The following is a 22816-nucleotide window of genomic DNA, read 5'->3' on the forward strand; positions in this document are numbered from 1 at the left end:
AGCCCCAAACATTTAAGAAATGACAGCTTAGGTTTCTCTAAACCATAGTTCATACGGTGTCATCTCATCGGAATTACGTGGTGCCCTATTTAAAGTGAATGTGGTTGTCTCTAATGCCTAACCCATAAACTATCGTGGTAATTCGATAAGAGACATCATGGTATGCATCATATCCAATAGGGTGCAGTTATGATGTTCCGACACACCATCACACTATGGTGTTCCAGGCTGTATTAGTTGTGAAACAATTTCCACAATGTCTTAATTCTATGCCAAACTAGTAATTCAGATATTCATCTCTATGATCATATCATAGATATTTTATCCTCTTATCACGACGATCTTTCAACTTCACCCTGAAATTACTTGAACCTTTCAATAATTCAGACTCGTGATTCATCAAGTAAATATACTCAACATCTACTCAAATCATCTGTGAAGTAAGAACATAACGATATCCACTACATGCCTCAGCACTCATTGGACTGCACACATCAAAATGTATTACTTCCAACAAGTTGCTTTCTAGTTCCATTTTACTGAAAACGAGGCTTTCAGTCATCTTGCCCATGTGGTATGATTTGCATGTCTCAAGTGATTCAAAATCAAGTGAGCCCAAACGGTCCATTTGCATGGAGTTTCTTCATGCATATACACCAATAGACATGGTTCGCATGTCTCAAACCTTTCAAAAACGAGTGAGCCCAAAGATCCATCAACATGGAGCTTCTTCATGCGTTTTATACCGATATGACTTAAGTGGCAGTGCCACAAGTAGTTGGTACTATCATTACTATCTTTTGGCATGAACATGTGTATCACTACGATCGAGATTCAATAAACCATTCATTTTAGGTGCAAGACCATTGAAGGTATTATTCAAATAAACAGAGTAACCATTATTCTCCTTAAATGAATAACCGTATTGCGATAGACATAATCCAATCATGTCTATGCTCAACGCAAACACCAATCTCGATGGTAGAGGGAGCGTGCGATGCTTGATCATATCAACATTGGAAACACTTCCAACACATATCGTCAGCTCACCTTTAGCTAGTCTCCATTTATTCTGTAGCTTTTATTTCGAGTTTACTAACATTTAGCAACTGAACCGGTATCTAATACCATGGTGCTACTAGGAGTACTAGTAAAGTACACATTAACACAATGTATATCCAATATACTCCTATTGACCTTGCCAGCCTTCTCATCTACCAAGTATCTAGGGTAATTATGCTCCAGTGGCTGTTCCCCTTATTACAGAAGCACTTAGTCTCGGGTTTGGGTTCAACCTTGGGTTTCTTCACTAGAGCAGCAGCAGATTTGCCGTTTCATGAAGTATCCCTTCTTGCCCTTGCCCTTCTTGAAACTAGTGGTTTCATCAACCATCAACAATTTATGCTCCTTCTTGATTTCTACTTTTGTGGTGTCAAACATCGCGAATATCTTAAGGATCATCATATATGTCCCTGATATATTATAGTTCATCACGAAGCTCTAGCAGCTTGGTGGTAATGACTTCGGAGAACCATCACTATTTCATCTGGAAGATCAACTCCCACTCGATTCAAGCGATTGTTGTACTCAGACAATCTGAGCACAAGTTCAACAATTGAGCTTTTCTCCCTTAGTTTGCAGGCTAAGAAAATCGTCGGAGGTCTTATACCTCTTGACGTGGGCACGAGCCTGAAATCCCAATTTCAGCCCTCGAAACATCTCATATGTTTCGCGATGTTTCAAAACCGTCTTCGGTGCCTCAACTCTAAGCCGTTTAACTGAACTATCACGTAGTTATCAAAATGTGTATGTCAGATGTTCGCAACATCCACAGACAACGTTCGAGGTTCAGCACACTGAGCGCTGCATTAAGGACATAAGCCTTCTATGAAGCAATGAGGACAATCCTCAGTTTATGGACCTAGTCCGCATAATTGCTACTATCAACTTTCAACTAAATTTTCTCTAGGAACATATCTAAACAGTAGAACTAAAGCGCGAGCTATGACATAATTTGCGAAGACCTTTTGACTATGTTCAGGATAATTAAGTTCATCTTATGAACTCCCACTCAGATAGACATCCCTCTAGTCATCTAAGTGATTACATGATCCGAGTCAACTAGGCCGTGTCCGATCATCACGTGAGACAGACTAGTCATCATCGGTGAACATCTTCATGTTGATCGTATCTACCATACGACTCATGCTCGACCTTTCGGTCTCTTGTGTTCTGAGGCCATGTCTATACACATGCTAGGCTCGTCAAGTCAACCTAAGTGTTTTGCGTGTGTAAATCTGTCTTACACCCGTTGTATGTGAACGTTAGAATCTATCACACCCGATCATCATGTGGTGCTTCGAAACAATGAACTGTCACAACGGTGCACAGTTAAGGGCAACACTTTCTTGAAATTATTATGAGGGATCATCTTATTTACTACCGTCGTTCTAAGTAAACAAGATGAAAAAACATGATAAACATCACATGCAATCAAATAGTGACATGATATGGCCAATATCATATTGCTCCTTTTGATCTCCATCTTCGGGGCTCCATGATCTTTATCGTCACCGACATGACACCATGATCTCCATCATCTTGTCTTCTTGAAGTTGTCACGTCATCTATTACTTCTACTACTATGGCTAACGCTTTAGCAATAAAGTAAAGTAATTACATGACGTTTATGTTGACACGCAGGTCATAAATAAATTAAGACAACTCCTATGGCTCCTGCCGGTTGTCATACTCATCGACATGCAAGTCGTGATTCCTATTACAAGAACATGATCAATCTCATACATCACATATATCATTCATCACATCCTTTTGGCCATATCACATCACATAGCATACCCTGCAAAAACAAGTTAGACGTCCTCTAATTGTTGTTTGCATGTTTTACGTGGCTGCTATGGGTTTCTAGCAAGAACGTTTCTTACCTACGCAAAGACCACAACGTGATATGCCAATTGCTATTTACCCTTCATAAGGACCCTTTTCATCGAATCCAATCCGACTAAAGTGGGAGAGACAGACACCCGCTAGCCACCTTATGCAACTAGTGCATGTCAGTCGGTGGAACCAGTCTCACGTAAGAGTACGTGTAAGGTCGGTCCGGGCCGCTTCATCCCACAATGCCGCCGAATCAAGATTGGACTAGTAACGGTAAGCATATTGAACAAAATCAACGCCCACAACTACTTTGTGTTCTACTCGTGCATAGAAACTACGCATAGACCTAGCTCATGATGCCACTGTTGGGTAACGTAGCATAAATTCAAAATTTTCCTATGTGTTACCAAGATCTATCTATGGAGTCATCTAGCAACGAGGGAGGAGTGGATCTACATACCCTTGTAGATCGCGCGCGGAAGCGTTCAAGAGAACGGGGTTGATGGAGTCGTACTCGTCGTGATCCAAATCATCGATGATCCTAGCGCCGAACAGACGGCACCTCCGCTTTCAACACACGTACGGAGCAGCGACGTCTCCTCCTTCTCGATCCAGCAAGGGGGAAGGAGAGGTTGATGGAGATCCAACAGCAGGACGGCGTGGTGGTGGAAGTAGCGGGATATCAACAGGGCTTCGCCAAGCGCTGTGGGAGGAGGGAGATGTGTCATGGGAGGGAGAGGGAGGCGCCAGGGCTTGGGTTAGGTTGTCCTCCCTTCCCCCAACTATATATAGGGCCAAGGGAGAGGGGGAGGGCGCAGCCTTGCCCCTTCCTCCAAGGAAGGCTGTGGCCAAGGGGGGGAGGAGTCCATCCTCTCCAAGGCACCTCGGAGGTGCCTTCCCCCTTTAGGACTCTCCCCTCCTCTTGTCCCTTTGGTGCATGGGCCTCTAGGGGCTGGTGCCCTTGGCCCATATAGGCCAAGGCGCACCCCCTACAGCCCATGTGGCCGCCCGGGGCAGGTGGCCCCACCCGGTGGACCCCCGGGACCCTTCCGGTGGTCCCGGTACAATATCGGTGACCCCGAAACTTGTCCCGATGGCCGAAATAGCACTTCCTATATATAATTCTTTACCTCCGGACCATTCCAGAACTCCTTGTGACGTCCGGGATCTCATCCGGGACTCCGAACAACATTCGGGTTTCTGCATACTTATATCTCTATAACCCTAGCGTCACTGAACCTTAAGTGTGTAGACCCTACGGGTTCGGGAGACATGCAGACATGACCGAGATGACTCTCCGGTCAATAACCAACAGCGGGATCTGGATACCCATGTTGGCTCCCACATGTTCCACGATGATCTCATCGGATGAACCACGATGTCAAGGACTTAATCAATCCCGTATACAATTCCCTTTGTCTAGCGGTACGATACTTGCTCGAGATTTGATCGTCGGTATCCCGATACCTTGTTCAATCTCGTTACCGGCAAGTCTCTTTACTCGTTTCGTAACACATCATCCCGTGATCAGCTCCTTGATCACATTGTGCACATTATGATGATGTCCTACCAAGTGGGCCCAGAGATACCTCTCCGTTTACACGGAGTGACAAATCCCAGTCTCGATTCATGCCAACCCAACAGACACTTTCGGAGATACATGTAGTGTACCTTTATAGCCACCCAGTTACGTTGTGATGTTTGGCACACCCAAAGCACTCCTATGGTATCCGGGAGTTGCACAATCTCATGGTCTAAGGAAATGATACTTGACATTAAAAAGCTTTAGCATACGAACTACACGATCCTTGTGCTAGGCTTATGATTGGGTCTTGTCCATCACATCATTCTCCTAATGATGTGATCTCGTTATCAACGACATCCAATGTCCATGGTCAGGAAACCGTAACCATCTATTGATCAACGAGCTAGTCAACTAGAGGCTTACTAGGGACATGGTGTTGTCTATGTATCCACACATGTATCTGAGTTTCCTATCAATAAAATTCTAGCATGGATAATAAACGATTATCATGAACAAGGAAATATAATAATAACTATTTATTATTGCCTCTAGGGCATATTTCCAACAACCACTACTCGACCCTTCGAACTGCTTCACATGGATCTTTTCGGTCCCACTCATTACTCAACTCTTACTACTACTGCTTGTCTCTATGGCTTTGTCATTGTTGATGATTATTCTAGATATACTTGGGTGCACATAATCCTTTACAAGACTGAAGTGCAGGATGTCTTCAGACGCTTCGTCAATCGAGATATGAACAATTATGGCGCCAAGATAAAGCACATCAGAAGTGACAATGGCACTGAATTCAAGAACACTGGACTTGATACATATCTTGATACCTTGGGCATCACACATGAATTCTCAGCCCCGTACACGCCACAGCAGAATGGCATCGTCGAACGCAAGAACAGAACACTCATAGAGATGGCCAGAACGATGCTAGATGAATATAAGACCCCAAGAAAATTCTGGCCTGAAGCCATTGATACTGCATGCCATACAATCAATCATGTTTATCTTCACAAGCTTCTGAACAAGACATCTTATGAGCTCCTTACTGGCAAGAAGCCAAATGTCAGTTACTTCAGAGTATTTGGCGCAAGGTGCTGGATCAAGGACCCACATCACACCTCAAAGTTTGCACCAAAAGCACATGAGGGTTTTATGCTTGGATATGGAAAGGATTCGCACTCCTACAGAGTCTTCAATCTCTTTCATACAAAGTGGTTGAAACAGTGGATGTGCGGTTCGATGAGACCAATGGTTCACAAAGAGAGCAACTGCCAAATGTGCTAGATGAAGTTCCATCCAGTGAATCAATCAAGCTAATGGGAACTGGAGAAATTATACCTTCTGAAGCTCATCCTAAAGAAGAACTTATCATCTTAGCACCTGATCAACATGAAGACAATGCTCAGCCTGAAGACATTCCTTCTAACAACGACAATGATCAGCAAGAGCAAAGTCTTCGCCCTGTACATCCTCGCGTTGCCAATGAAGTGCAGATTGAAAGAATAATTGATAGCATCAATGCACCCGGTCCACTGACTCATTCAAGGGCAACTCAGCTAGCAAATTTCTGTGGGCACTTCGCATTCGTCTCAATAACAGATCCCAAGAAAGTTGAAGAAGCCTTCATGGAACCTGAATGGATTCAAGCTATGCAAGAAGAGCTTCAACAGTTTGAGCTGAATAATGTATGGGAACTAGTAAGCTTCCTGTTCCACGGAAGCACAATATAATAGGCACCAAATGGATATACCGCAACAAGCAAGATGAGCATGGTCAAGTTGTCAGAAACAAAGCTCGTCTGGTTGCTCAAGGATATACTCAAGTGGAAGGCGTTGACTTCGATGAAACATTTGCTCCTGTGGCTAGACTTGAAGCCATACGCATACTGCTGGCCTATGCAAATCATCATAACATACTTCTATATCAAATGGATGTGAAGAGTGCTTTTCTCAATGGCAAGATTGAAGAAGAAGTGTATGTTGCACAACCGCCAGGCTTTGAAGATCCAAAACATCCGGACATGGTATACAAGCTCAACAAGGCACTGTATGGCCTCAAACAAGCCCCTCGGGCCTGGTATGACACACTCAAATACTTCCTGAAGAGCAAAGGTTTCATACCTGGTTCCCTAGACCCCACTCTCTTCACGAAGACATATGATGGTGAACTGTTTGTATGCCAAATATATGTGGATGACATTATCTTCGGCTGCACCAATCAGAAGTACAGTGAAGAGTTTGGATATATGATGCAAGAGCAATATCAGATGTCCATGATGGGGGAGCTGAAGTTCTTCCTCGGTCTTCAAATACGACAACAACGCAATGGCATCTTCATATCTCAAGAGAAGTATCTCAAAGATTGCCTGAAGAAGTTCGGTATGCAAGACTGCAAAGGCTTCACAACACCAATGCTAGCCAAACATCATCTGGGTCCCGACGACAATGGTAAAGAGTTCGATCAAAAGGTATACCGCTCCATGATTGGTTCTTTACTTTATCTATGTGCATCTAGGCCAGATATTATGCTTAGTGTTTGCATGTGTGCTCGATTTCAAGCGGCACCAAAGGAGTCGCATCACTTAGCTGTGAAGCAAATTCTTCGATATTTGGCTCACACCCCAACTCTAGGATTATGGTATCCAAAGGGCTCAGAGTTTGATCTGGTTGGATTCTCGGATGCTGATTATGCTGGTGACAAAGTTGATCGCAAGTCTACATCAGGCACATGTCACTTTCTGGGACGATCACTTGTATGTTGGTCTCCAAAGAAGCAGAACTGTGTATCTCTGTCCACTGCTGAATCTGAATACATTGCTGCTGGATCTTGCTGTGCTCAGTTTCTATGGATGAAGCAAACACTCAAGGACTATGGCATTCATCTAAAGCAAGTGCCACTTTACTGCGACAACGAAAGCGCCATCAAGATCGCCAACAACCCAGTTCAGCACTCAAAGACAAAGCACATTGAAATTCACCATCTCTCAGAGATAATGTTGTGAAGGAAGATATTGATATCATACACGTCAACACTGAAGAGCAATTGGCAGATATCTTCACCAAGCCCTTGGATGAGAAGAGATTTTGCAAGTTACGGTGTGAGCTAAATATCCTGGAATCCTCAAATGTCCTGTGATCAGGCACACATCCTAACCCTAATGCATATTGATGACTTAGATGTGCAACACACGAAGTAAAGTATATCTTCAATCAATGAAGACATACATTCTAAGTGTGAATACATTAATGTGGAATTTGACTTCAGAGCGCCACGATAATTGTGCGCCGTGTCTGGGTCTAATACTTCCTATACGGTGGGTAACGCCACCACCAAATGTTCTATTTTGAAGTGTTTCACTCATGGCGTTACCTTGCAATGTCTTCACATTTGGTTTGGCTTCGATCTCAACATATCTTCATGATTATCTTCACTATGTTGATTATATATATATATATATTAGTGTTTTGTCCTCTACAGCATTCACTTATAGCTATGTCTTCATTGTTGAATCTTTTGAACTAAGTGAATGTGATCGGACCCTAACCTCTCTATGTTTTCTATCTCAAATTCTATCTCTCCAAATCATATGCATTCTATTGAAACTGTCAAATGTCTTCTCTGCGTCCTTGTCAGCAGAAGATACAGAGACAACCATTAAGTCCATTTTCAATGCTCATTCCTCCACATGAAACCCGGAGAAGTAGGAACGACCACCCGACAATCAAGGCGTCCGTGGGACGTGGAACAAACCCCAAAATTCCGCATAATGGCCACGTGTTCCTCAGATGCGAATCGCCAGGGGCACCTGTGTAATAGCGCAGTGTCGCCCATGTACCTATAAATACACACTTCACAGCGGTCATTATCTCTTCTTCCACTCTCGCATGAACCCTAGCGCCACCGCTAGCCCTCGACGACGCCGGCGACGAAGCGCTTCGCTGCCGCAACCTTTCCGACGCCGTCTTCACGCCGACCGCGGACATCGTCCTCTCCGCCGTCGCCGTAGGTGTCCTCCGTCGCCAAGTTAGGGCACGGAAGATCGAACTGCTCGGCCTCATCTTCCACTCCGTCTAGCAGTTCTTAGTGTGGTAAATAAAACTTCCTTTTTACAACACCGTTGATCCTATGGATTTGTCACTTTCTACCACAAGTAGTTTCTATTCACACAAGTTAGATCTCTCTCATACTGCATCTCATAACATGCCTAGTATGTTCACTTATGCTTCACAAAGTAGTTAGATTCCTCACTTGTACTGATCTGTGGATTCGTACAAATCTGGAACCAACTCCTTATCTATGAGTGAATGTCTTCGCACGATGAGGTCAATGTCTTCTAAACTGATTTATCTTCAAAATCTTCTGAGAATGCATATGACCTCTTCCCCTTCCCTCGCACCTTAATGCTGTCACAGGTACATGTCCTTGGGAGAATCCTTTGGTTCTCATAGTCTGCATTCATTTGCAGAATTCTTACAGCATCACATAAATTCTCCCGAAGCCAGTTCCTGTTGGTCCAGCAAGCAAAAACCTTTGAAGCCTTTGAACGTGTTGAAGCCTTCCAGGTGAAAGTTTATGGCTTCAGAGAAATCAGTAAGGAAGGGTGGCAGAAAGCGTCGTGGAGAAACATCCAGAGATCTGCCAGATGAACTCTCAGAACTGTACAAGACAGATCCTGAAGAGGATTACAATCAGCGCAAGACCCGAATCCAATGGATTCGAAGATATTGGGCAGAACAATGGTTCAAATATCAATTTGTAACCCAGGCATATGCTGAGAAAAACGCCATCAAGAGACCGTGGGGAGACATCCTATACAAGAATCTTCTGCCCAGGTCCAGAGATGAAGCCATTGAACAAGGCTTCTATCCCTGCATGGTCCGTGGGCCAAAGCCTGTTGATGCACACCCATCGTCACTACTATGGTGTCGTGACGACAATCTGTTCAAGTGCAACTTCCAGTTTGCCCAGAACTCAGCGAAGCAGAACAAGAAGACTTTGGGGTTAGGCTTCAACCCTGGTCCCTCAGCACCAAGGGTAGATGGCACATGACATGCAGAACCCAATGTCATCGGTCCTTTCTACAACCTTGAAGGCCTCATCAACCGCATCTTAGTTCAAGGGACTGCAGTGAATGAGCCTGCAGCTGACGCTGAATCAGATGAAGTGCCTGCAGCATCAAAGACAAAGAAGCTGAAGAAGCCTAAAGCTTCAAAGCCTGCCCCTTCACCAAAAATCTCACAGGCGAAGCCACTGGCAACTGCACCTCCTGAAGACAGTGTGCAGTCCGAAGACTTATCTCGCATCTCCAAGCCCCAGAAGACCAAGATGCCTCTGCCTCACGCCGGCCAAGAGCTAACTACTGCTGCCATTCTGCGCAATGACGCCATCGATCTATCAAGTGATGAAGATCTTGCAGATGACGCTCTTGAGCAACTCATCAAGAGCAAAGAAGAAGCAGAAATCTTTAATGATCTGCCTCTCTTTGATGTAACCATCATCCACAACTTCATTGACGAGTGGTTTGACATGCCAAACATCAGCTTTGAAGATCTGCAGCTACCCATTGGCCTCAGTGTCGCCTTCCAAGGCGCCATTGCTTCAGAGCTAGCTATCGCCCAGCGCATTGTTGAACTGAAGCAAAAGATTGACTATGAAAAGGCTCAGTTCAAGAAGCATATGGCCAAGCTCGCGTGCAGGAAGTGAAGAACTTCAAGAGTATGATGCACGAGCTCAAGGAAGCCTTTCTAAAGAAATGTGCAGAAGCTCAGGGCTCGCGTGAGCGCATGAAGGCTCTGGCTGACAGATGTGTGTAAACATATAATGAGGTTGAGAAGCGCAAGGCCCTTGGGCGTCCTGGCATTGACCCCAGGATGGCCGCAAAGAAGAAGAAGAAGCCTGCTACGGCTGAACCTGACGTACCAAGGCAGGAAGCAGTTCCTATTGTCTTCCCAACTAAAATGACTGGCTGAAGCCAAAAAGCTGGTCAACAGCTTCAGAGCTCAAGAAGATGAGGACTGCTGAGGCTGAAGCACGGAAGAGGAAACATTCTGAAGCCTCTCCTACTGCCCCCTCCAAGAAGAAGAGGAAGACCAAGAAAGATCGGGCTGCTCCCATAGAGCCTTTGATAGTTGAACCCATTTCTATGGTCTGTCCTGAAGCTGAACTCCAACTGACAATCCATGAGCCTACTTCCACAGAGGCTCATGAAGCTGAAGACTTTCCAGCAGCTGATCCCATCGCTGCTGAAGACATTGGTCAACATGACCATGTAGAAGATGGTGCAGTCCTTCCTCAGCTTGAGAACAGCGAACTCATCAGCATTGGTCGTCCGCTGACGCCAATTGCACAGGATGCTTCATGGGCGGATCTCCCTCAAGAGGAAGAAGACTATGAGGCCCAGCCCACTCCAACTCCACAGGCATCACCCGCGTTGTGCAGGCTTCGCAAAGGTCCAAGGCCTCAAGTCTCTGTTGAAGACAATCCGGCTGCATCAGCCGCGGAAGAAGAAGTCCCACAAGTTCCCACTCCCCTGTCCCACCAAGAAGTAGTTCTCAAGGAGAACGTGCTTGTGACCGACCCTCCAGCTCGTCAGGTGGAGGATGAAAATCTTGAGGCTGCCACAACCACCAATGAAGCTAATGTGGAGTCCTCCCCAACAAAAGCATCCGAAGACAGCGAAGCCACTGATCCCGCCACTTCTGTTCCTGAGTCTGCTGCCGATCCCCAGTTCGACTATCATGTTGAGCACAGGCCTCAGGTACAGAAGCCAATCCCAAGATTGCCAAGGTTCCCAGGTCCTGCATCAGCACCTGGCTCCTTCAATATCAATGGCTTCAGAGCAGACAACACATTCTTCGATAGCTCCAGGAACCCCTACTCAAGGGAAAGGATATCATCTGATCGGTTCTGGAGGTATCCGCAGCGAAGCTATTACTCATGCATTCTTTACAATCAAGGTCGCATCTTCCCACATAAGCGCCATGACATTGAAGCTATAGCTGGTCTGCCCTGTCTAGAAGAAGCTTTGGATTGCTTCAAGGAAGTTGGACTGCTTCCATTCGTTACTGACCAAGAGCATTGGAATGAAGAGTTGCTGCTCCAATTCTATGCCACACTTCACATCCGCGGATATAGCAGAGATCCGAAGACTTGGGTCCTGGAGTGGATGACTGGCAACGTTCATCACGAAGCCAAAGCCTTTGACATCATTGAGCTCACTAGTTTGCCCACTCCTGATCTCCACGAGCATGGCTGTCAGCTGCACAGTGACGCTATTGAGAGCATCTTTCAGAAGCCTTAATCTGATATGAGTCAGATGCTCAGCATGATGAAGCCATTGCCCCAAGATGCTGCTTATCCCACAGAGTTCTTCATTGAAGACCTTGAGTATCTGCCAAGAACCATTTATCACATCATCAGGCGAACTCTCTGGCCCATCAAAGGGCACTCTCCAAATGTCAAGCTTGAGGGTGCAATGAAGACTTTGATCTTCTATATTCTTCATGGAAAATGCTTCAATGCACATGACTTCTTCATTCACCAACTTGCTGCATCAGGCTCTGAACTGTTTGGCTTGAAGTTCTATGCCCCATGGGTAATGTGGCTAATCAAACTTCACTCCGATATCTCATATCAGCCATCTGCTCGCAATCATCGGATTTTTCTGCCTGATGTGGATATCTCTACTGAAGCCATCTATCCTGAGCCTTCCAAGGAACCTCTAAGTCTTCAGAATGCAGAGCATCAGAGTTTCTCTCAGAACATTGAAGGAGTTGAAGCAGTCACTCGGGTGTATCCTTTGGCTGGCACTACACATGCACCACACCCTGCTTCCACTGAAGCCACTAATAGTACAACTGCTCCAAGACCCAAGAAGCGCACTCGTGTTCTCAATGACCGAGAGCTTCTTGTGGCTCTTCATCAGAAACAGGATAGGCATCATGACTGGCTGAAGCGTCAGATGAAAAGCCTCTTGGTGGATGTTAATCGCATTCGCAATCTTGCCACCAAGAATGCTTTCGTTGCCCATGAAACCTGTCGCCGCACATGGAAAGGGCTAATGATGATGTGTTCTGAAGATGATCTTCAAGAGGATGGCTTCACTGAGCGATTCAAGTTTGACTCCACACCTCCTCGAAGGGCTGTGCTGCTAGGAAGTCCGTCCCTTGAAGACTCTGAGTTCTCTTGCTCTGCTGCAACAGTGACTGCCAGAGTTATCGAGGATGAAGACGATGCCACTTCACCGCCACCTCCTTTAGCACGCTTCAACTCTGCTCCAAGCTCTTCAGCACCGCCAAACACCACCAATGACCCTACTGCTTCACCTACTCCTCATGGGAACGAGTAGATGCTCTATGTCTTCAAACCTTTTTGGTCCTTACTGGCAAAAGGGGGAGAAGCATATGAGGTTGATAGTCTTCAAGCGGGTCCATATGGGCGGGTGCTTTATATTTTGCTTCGTGCTTACAACTCTTGTTTTGCTACATTTGGTTCTTTGAGTTGTAACACTTAAACTCGATGGTCGTCTGCTACTTATCTGCCACGTTGTTTTGCGATGATAAATTCCGCATGTGCGACGATAAATTCCGCACTTAGATCATTCTGCAGACGTCCATTTTCCATTATGCATGTCATTATTTTCATATACTTTCACATGCACAGTGGATTGTCATCATAAGTTGAAGTGGATTTCCACAAGTAGAACCTGCCATGTGCATTTGCATTCCAAAAGCAAATTGCTTATATGCACATCTTCAGGGGGAGCCCTTGCAACTTATGAAGACAATTCCTTATCCTTTACAATTTCATAGATTATATTCCCCGTTGAAAACATCAACTAGTTTGTCATCAATCACCAAAAAGGGGGAGATTGTAAGTGCATCTAGTGCCACCCCTAGTTGGTTTTGGAGTATTGACGACAAACCTAGTTGAGGGACTAATGTGTTTGTGAGAATTGCAGGATAACACAGGTAGAAGTCCCTCATTGATTCGGTTTTCCTACCAGAGATGACCCCTAAAAATGTATGAAGACATTGAAGTCAAAGGTGGTATATGAAGATATTCACATCGAAGACTATGACAAGAGAAGACACCACATGAAGCCTATGGAGCTCGAAGACTTAGATCTTTCGTAGTTCTCTTTCTTTTGTGTTGGGTCATAGGAACCACCGTACTGTTAAGTGGGGTCCAAGAGAACCAGTCAGAATGACTGAAGTGATGCCTAACCAAAACCTATGTCTTCGAGTGAACACTATGAGAGCGAATCTTGTCCACAGTCGGACAAGTCAGCTTTGCTTGTAGCCCAAGTAAAGTTGCCGTGTGAGTTTGAAATCTGACCGTTCGAACACGTGTCAGTTCCTTAGTGACCCAGGGTCATTTCGGACAAATCAGGTCAGGTTGCCATGTGGCTATAAATAGCCCACCCCCTACAACCATAAACGGTTGGCTGCTCAGATTGAGAATACGGCTTTTGTCATTTCAGAGCAACCCACCTCGAAGCCTTTGAGAGAGAATTCCTTGCGAGGATAAAGCCCTAACCACCCAGAGCCAAAGAGAATTGGGCATCACTTAAGTCTTCTTGTCTGTGTGATCTGAAGACTTATTACACTTGAGGACTGTGCATCCTCCAGCCGGTTAGGCGTCGTGTTCTGAGCATCCAAGAGACATTATGGATTGCCAGTGAACGAAGTCTGTGAAGGTTTGGGAGTCTACCTTGAAGACTTACCAAAGTGATTGGGCGAGGTCTGTGTGACCTTAGCTCAAGGGGAATACGGTGAGGACTGGGTGTCCTGAGCTGCGTGTTCAGGACTGGGTGTCCGGGACTGTGTGTCCTAAGGTTTAAATACCTAGAAGCCCTAACCAGACGTACAGTTGTCACAGCAACTGGAACTGGTCCAACAAATCATTGTCTTCAACGAGTCATTGGTTTCATCTTCCCTTCCTTGTACTTACTGTTACTCCTTGTGAAGTCATTGTATGTTTGCACTATCTTTTGTCTTCACTGAGTGACTGTGTGTTCTGTCTGGCTTCACAATATCTTCCTACCCGATCCTTACTACATTGCTGCTATTAGTCATTGTGCTTTCACTCTATTGAACACTTGACTATGGCTTGCCTAGTGTAGTCTACCTTCCGCTGCAGGGTATTAGGTTTACTTCTATCGTTTGTCTTCATAACTCCCACGTTTTGAAGACTTTCATAAAAATCGCCTATTCACCCCCCCTCTAGTCGATATAACACACTTTCAGACTTTTTAGGATAGTCATCATACAATGCATAGTCCCACAAACAAGTCACGTACTTGCTGATACACATCATTGATATTGTCCAAGGACTATCTTTATTCATAAATACATAGGAAATATCATCATACATGATTGCCTCTAGGGCATATCTCCGACACTTCTACAGTGGTATCAAATTAAATATAAAACATCATCAAGCCACATGTATTTCTTCTCATCCAACGACCTAGACTACTTCAATGACGAGCACTCAACACGTTTAGCGTGCAGTTAATTTCATGCCAAAAATAGTGCTAATCACATAATAACACGCAAATAATATCCTACTTAATATCCGTATGCACTTAATATACTTCCAAATTAACGTGCATTGCACGTACACATTGACTAGTACTACTAGTACATGAAACTGGTGCCGTAAATTGTGAACGCATCCAGATATGATCAACGACAACATCGCCCTTGAGTTATTCGTGTTTGCCCGTGCGTCTAAATGCAGAAGGGGAGGAGAGAGAGCACACATGGAACCCACCAGTAAGTGAAGGCGAATAGTACGTGCTAACGAGACGGTCCCACTAATGTACTAAAAATAATATTACATGTTATCCATTAAATAGGCTGTGGTAATATAAAAACATTATATGAACAAAGGGGGGGGGTACAACAAACATTGTTGTTCCACGTATGTTGCCTATTGACGTGCTGCTTGAAGGCCCTGGTCGCATGTTCGATCCTCGTCCTTTATTTTTTTATTTGTATATGGGTCCAAATTTGTTTCATGATAGGTGGGCCCCTCGGTGTGTAGTTTGTAGCACTTTAATTTGTGGGTCAAAATTTGTTCCATTCCAGGTGGACTATCGGTGTGTAGTTTTGTAGCTTATTTGTAATAATTAAAGAGAACACCGGTTTTTTTTGCAATAATAGCATGGTGCGACGTTGAAGGCGAGAAAGGAAGTGCAAGAGAGCGATGACCGAGCCAGAGGGAAATCAATTGGGGTTGCTGTAGGGGTTGCAATGGTGTTTGGAGTAGTTGTGGGCCGAATGCTACGAAAATATAATCTAAACCCACCGGAATAAATGCCTACACAAATTAATCGAAGGTTGGAGTCCCCCTCGCAATATAAATAGCTCCAGCTTTGCGAGGGATGGAGAAGTAGCTTCAATGTGTGGAAGATACATCATGAGAAAGCGAGGTCAATCGAGAGACATATAGATAGAGAGGAAAAGTGAGTGTCGTCCGACATTCATTGAAAATATATATATATATGCTCTGGAGAGATATTGTCTGATTGAGCTTTTGGGAAGGGTGAGGGCTGTAAGATAGAGCTTGAGAGATGATCCAGTCATAGACATGTAGATATATTTTATGCGTGGGAGGAAGCAAGGTCAATCGATTACATATATAAAAGGAGAGAGATTGAGCGAGTGTGGGTCGTCATGCGATCGAAAGAGTGAGACGGGTTGGAGAGAGTGACCTAGATAGACAATGTGCGTGAGAGAGTATACAATATGAATATGTCGAATTGGGCTCAAACATGGAGATATATCGTTTGTGTCCGAGAAAGAGCGAGGTCAATCGAGACATACAAAGAGAGAGAGGGGGGGAGAGAGAGAGAGATTGAGCGAGCGTGGCCCACCATGAGGTCGAAAGAGTGGGGGCGGCTTGGATGGACTGACCTAGATAGACAATCTGCGTGAGAGAGTATAGAGTGTGTCAATCGAGGCCCGAACAAGGAGATATATCATTTGTATGTGAAAGAAAACGAGGTTAATCGAAACTCAGATAAAGAGAGAGAGATTGAGCGAGTGTGGCCCGCCATGCGGAAGAAAGAGTGAGACAGTCTCGAGGGAGTGACCTAGATAGACAACATGCGTGCGTGCGCATGAGAGGTTAGGGGGCTAGATAGGCAATGCATGTATCTAGCGAGAGAGGGTGGGAGGGAGAGAGAGAGATAGAGAGCTAGGCATGGGGTGCAATGGCGGGTGTGTGAGGTAAATGCATTTGGTAACAGAGGAGAAAAAGGGGGTTGTGTAGTTGAGAGAGTTAGAGATCAAAACATGGAGAGAAAGAATGAACGTGTGTCGGAAACCAATAGCTTCCTAAGGTGGTTAGGCGAGGAAGATTGACTGATACACGAAGTATGTAGCGTGTGTGCCGAGGGGGGGGGGGCTAAAAACAACATTTGAATGTAGATAGTACGAGACTTAATATCGATGTTTCAATTCGGTGTACATCGTAAGATTTGAACTGAGGACCATGCATACGGGTAATTATTTCGAATTCGTGCCATACTAGGTTTGGAGAAGTTGACATTGACTCGATTGTTGTGCTATTTTGTAGGTCATATGTTTGAATCTATCCAAAAGTTTTCTCACCACCATGGTATTCATCATATACATATGAATTTGTATTAAAAAAGTAGCATGGATACCGTGAAGTGTGAAATCTACGTTAGAATTGGAGATCGCTATGTGACACACACTCTAATTCAAATTACTAATTATGTGACACACACTCTAATCCATGTTAACGTGGATACCATTTCGTTTTTTCAAATAACTCCTCATTAACGAATTTATAGCATCTCGTTTCGAATGACTAATTATTTGCAAGGAAAACACGGGCGTGGTAATACATACAGATTCGTTTGCAAATGAAAGAAGATTTGTTTACATTCTCAAATGTAGGCGCACCAGGTAGACCAGGGTCGTGTCGTGGTGGTCGCGTGTGTCATACGGACGCTTAGCACCCAGCCACCCACCCCCCTCGCTCCCCTCCCCCCCAAAAAATAACGACAACAAAATTAGTTCGCGCTTCCACGTTTCATATTGAAATATCTGGCGGCCCCAATTCCAGCCCTGCAAAATCTCCCTTCTCCACCGTCCCCTTCCGCACCCAGATTGCTCAAATCCCTAATTTGCCGTCAACCCAAGTAAAGTTCGAATCGCCCCTTGCCTCGTATCTTTCCCCACCTCTATGTCGGACGACGACGACGAAGACGACGGTCGCACTTCACCACCGCACCGGAGCTACCTCATCTACGCCCTCGTCCACCGCACCGGGTGGTCCACCGACAATGTCGGACGCCGCAACCGACGTGCCTCACAGACATCCACTTCCACCGCATCAGGTGCGCTTCACTGACACCGTCTCCCACCTCATTGGGGCTACTTCACCGAGCACATTGTCACACCTCCGCCCCCCGAGGCCGTTGGGGCTTCACCAACAGTCTCGTCCACCGCATCGTAGTGCTCCGCTGCCACTCAAGATCTGCATCCGTGCGCAGCCAGCTAACGCTAGCGCATCACCCTCAATGGCTCTGAAGTGACCCGCACTCTAGCTAGGAGAGCATGCCCAAACGACGGCCCGGACTAGGTATCCACACATCACTCCCTTATGCACTATTCCGATGATGTTTGGATATCCTTTCACTGCTCTCTTAGCTTACACGCTTATGCAACACTGACTTTAACTCTTATTTCTTCTGGAGATATCATCTGAAACAAGCAAAACCATTTTTTAGCGAAGCATGACGGTGCTACGGGATCTGGTACACATCCTGCATACCCGTATAACCTTGTAAGTATCTATCCTCTAGTACAACAACAAGGTCAATTTCTCTTATTTGATCAACCATTCGCCGTGTCAAAAATGTAGAGGGGGATGCAAGGAGCACAAGGCCTGCACATCCAAGCAAGTGGTAACATGTACTTGTACATGGAACATCCCAAGGGCAAGCAGAGCTGCAGTGAGCCTGTACAACGAGCTAGCATAAGTCCCTACATTTCATTTAATTCATACTGGCCTGCGTGTATGATTTGTGTGCAGTGGCGGATCCACGAATTCAAGTTACCAGGGGCGAACATTTAACTTAAAAAATACGACGACACTTGCACTCTAGAAATCAACATAACTTGAGAAATGTGAAGCTACATGCACTTTGAAAACCAGCTAATGATCCAAAGTAGTTTAGATTGTAAAACACTAAATGATGCAAGCACCAAAAAACACAAAATGCAACATGGTGTACAAGGACTACTAACATGGTCTGTACCTGTTTGAATTGTTCGTTCTTTGGCTGAAAATATCAAAGTGTAATTGCACCTATAACCAGTGTGCAAACTGCATATCAATATATCTATCCTGCACAAGTATGCCAATAGTTTCAAACAACAGATTAGAAAAGTATTTATGATACGTTGTCATGATACGTGGACTTTCTGGTAGATAGCCTCGATGTTTCCTCAAGCCATGAAAATGTACTATAATTTGCTTGTCACCAATGCCTACAAATCTCTATGTCTCTCTCAACATAGCAGATCATCATTAGACACTAAATCCTTCAATGGGAGCTTGCAAAATGCTTGCATTAGATCCCTCATTAGACACTACTAGTCGTCAACCCGTGCATTCGCACGGGCTAGATTTTTCTAAAATGAATAACTTAGAATTTTAAGTGATGTTTATTACATGAAAAATACGAAGGTATCAAAGACACTATGTAAGAACTATCCACATGCACATGATCTAGTTCTACAAATGTTGCTCCATATTGGTGGCAGCTCTACCAGTTGGTGTAGGGTCATAGCCCATGAAAATAATACAAAAAATATTTTCCATAAGTATAGAAATAAATAGGAACATCAAAATACATCTTGACATGTCCATTACATGGAACTTGCTTGGAGACAGAAGTTCATATCTGTTTGGTAGTTTTAATTCCAATGTATCAATATTTCTTGTTTCAACAATGGGCCACTTCTCAACGTCCTAATGTAGGACCGTGTGAGCTTATATATTATAAAGGCAACTCCAGAGAACTTTGGATTGTCCTGGTTAACAAATAAGGACCATTTGTCACGGTAGAACATGCATGTGTGCGTAGATACGACAATTATTTAGGGAAGTGTAACCATGGTAAATGAATACTAAATCAACAAAATGCTATTTATCTATAACATTATAATTGCTATGATTTTATTCGTATCTAATCAAATAATTTTACTCCCTCTATCCATATATATAGGGTCTAATACCTTTTTCGAGGCTAACTTTGACCACATGTTAGAATAATAATATATGAGCTTATAATGATATAATTTTCACATTATACATCTCACGCTATTCGTCACCCTCAGTGAGAAATAGTTATTCTTCACCCCCTTCTATTTTAACATCAATACACCATATTTTTTCGTTCCGTAAATTTATTCTTATTTGATGCATAAAAAGAGAACGTAAGAAAATGATAATCGTCGTAAAAATATTTTATGTTAGCTAAAATTATGAATGTAAAAACATAGTGTAAAATATACATAAAATGCAAATTTTCTAAACTTAAGACCTATATTTTCGTTTTTCTTATGCCAAATTTTACGTAATAAAATAAATATGAATGTAACTTTTTGTATACGAAATGTAATTTATATATGAAACGATCGTAAAATTACCTCAGGTGAAGAATAACGTATTTAACGTATTCTGCACCCTGGGTGATGAATAGTATGGATGGAGGGAGTACATATAAGTGTGAACTGAACTTATGGAAAAATCTTAAACAAAAGAAGAACATGCATTGGAAAAGCAAGCCTTTGAATAGTTCCAGACATACAAATGTCATCTTGAGAGGTACAACGAAGATGTAATTTAGCAACCAGAAACTGAACTAATGTACATATTTACACTATCCGTTGTTTTAGATGATTTACTTTTTGTCAAGTTAGTCATGAGCAAACTCCATGGTAAAAAAATAGGATAACGGCATGACTCCAATAATATAGAAATAATACGTAATACTTCTATTACTAAGAATATATTACATAGTTGAACACATAGTAGAATAAATCACACTCATGTGTACAACCAACCATTCTTCTAAACCACAACATGTATCCCTATCTCTGTCAAATACTTGAATTCCAGCAAATTGGTGACCTAACTAAAATTGCAAACATAGGAAAAATGGAATCCTAGAAATAAAATGAATATATGCCCTCTGTAGGACGATTATTTGCAGGGGACAGCTAGGAATAATAAAATCTCCTGCAATAACAAAGAAGAATTGGATCGTCACCATGCATCAGAGCAGCAAGGTCTATCAGCCCTGTTAATTACTAAGAATCTGAGAACACACATGACACCAAGAGACTGTCTGATTAGACTAAAATGTGAACAACATAAGGAATTCCTTGAGTTGCCCCAGAATTTCTTTGCACCACTTTCTTATAAGGTGTATGCAAGCATGCATGTGAATTTGCAAATGCAATTTGGATTAAATATTTGAAGGAAATATCTCGAAGATTGCTTCAGCTGATAAAAAGTCCTCCAACTCGACTACAAAGATGCATATTCACACTGTATGTTGTTTTGGATAATTTACCTTTCACTTATTTAGTCATGAGAGAAATTCCCCAGCGATGAAGAAAGCTGGACGCAAGCCTACAAAAATAGACAAACAACTGAGACTTCAGAGAATATCTTGTTATCTTACACAGGTAAACAACTATAGTATAAATCATGCTCTTGTCAATGGCACCGGATAGGTAAATTACCATTCTAATGGCCCAATGGAGCCTAACAAAATAGGCAACACAATAATAATACCTTTAATAACATCGTACAGAGTTGAACACTTGTAGTAGTATAAATCACACTCATGTTGATGATCTTGGAAATATTACCATTGTTCTCACCCACATAATGTACCATCTGTGCCCAATACTCCCCATATGTAAAATGATTGTTTTGAGCTCAAAACTTTGGAAGCTTTAAGGATCAGTGAAATAACAAATTAAGAAGAATTAGTACAGAGAGCACGTGGGTAAAACCATAGAGATCACTTGACTAACTTTTGGGATGTCAAGAGAACTTGGTGTCCAATTGAAAATATGAATGTAAGAAAACAACCCCCTGCATTTGCTTCAAGAAGGTAGCACCCAGTTTTACATGTTATGTAAGCCCGTGTGTAAACTCACTCTTGTCAATGACCCTGGATAGCTTACCATTCTAATAACCCAAAGGGGCGTACATAAATAGATCATACACGCATAGTTAACACAAAAACACTTGTTGACGACCTTGGAAATCTTGTTCTAATAACCCTAGATAGAGTACCATTCTAATAACCCAAAGGAGCCTACATAATAGATCATACACGCATAGTTAACACATGATTAGATCATAGCTTTCCTTTAACGGTATCTTACATGCGCAGGTAAGCAATTGTAGTAGTATAAATAAAACTCTTGTTGACGACCTTGGAAATCTTACCGCTGTTCTGACACGCATAATGTACTGCTATCTTTGAAGAATACTCTCCTTCTGTAAATGATTATTATGAGCGCAAGACATCAAAAACTTTAAGTCTCCATTGGATAAGAAAGTAAGAAGTATTAGTAGAGCATGAGGGAAAAACCTTAGAGATCACATGACTAACTTCCAGAATGGCAAGCCAAAGTCAAGTCTAAAACAACTCATTGCATTGCTTAAGTTGGTTGCCTCACACAGTTTTACACGGTCTGTAAGCCCACATGTAAACTACAAAACATGCAATTTGGATTGAATAAACATGGCCGTGGTAGCACAATATATTGTGGGGAAATAAGTTTGAACAGTCAATTGCTTTTAATGCTAATTAAGCTAATTAAGTATGCATGCAGCTCATCTTCGCCTAATTCTGACTACCATCCTTGAACCTGAAACCCACGATCACACCTCGCCTTTCTAATACGGCACTCACTCAGGGCACCATCAGAAAGAAGAGTAAAAGCATCCTTCGATCAATCTCCATATCATTCAAACATGTACGTTATAGACATAATGGCATTCAAGCACCTACAGATTAATCAGCAGAGATATTTAATTCAAGTTCAGTGTGTAGTGAATGACCATAGTAGCAACTTAGTTGATAGAGATAATCAAAAATCACTGTGGATCAACAAAGGCTCTCAAGTCAAGTTTGGCGTTTGCAGAGTAGCACAGATCGAGTTGGTAGACTGACATCAACACATTAAAAATCCATAGACGGCAGTCAGGATCAAAGCAAAAAGATTGGATCATAGGTAGACTGCAGTCAACATTCGTCAGTTAATAATTAATAAAATATAATTATACTATAAGAACAAAATTATT

General features: G+C 43.2%; 1 pseudogene; it reads left to right on the forward strand.

Moving 5' to 3' along the window:
* LOC119357819 overlaps positions 1-22359 on the forward strand; it is a 168979-nt pseudogene extending 146620 nt beyond the window's left edge.
* Positions 22360-22816: the final 457 nt, after the last annotated feature.

The sequence above is a fragment of the Triticum dicoccoides genome, chromosome 2A (genome assembly GCF_002162155.2).
Source record: "Triticum dicoccoides isolate Atlit2015 ecotype Zavitan chromosome 2A, WEW_v2.0, whole genome shotgun sequence".
Lineage (NCBI taxonomy): Eukaryota > Viridiplantae > Streptophyta > Magnoliopsida > Poales > Poaceae > Triticum > Triticum dicoccoides.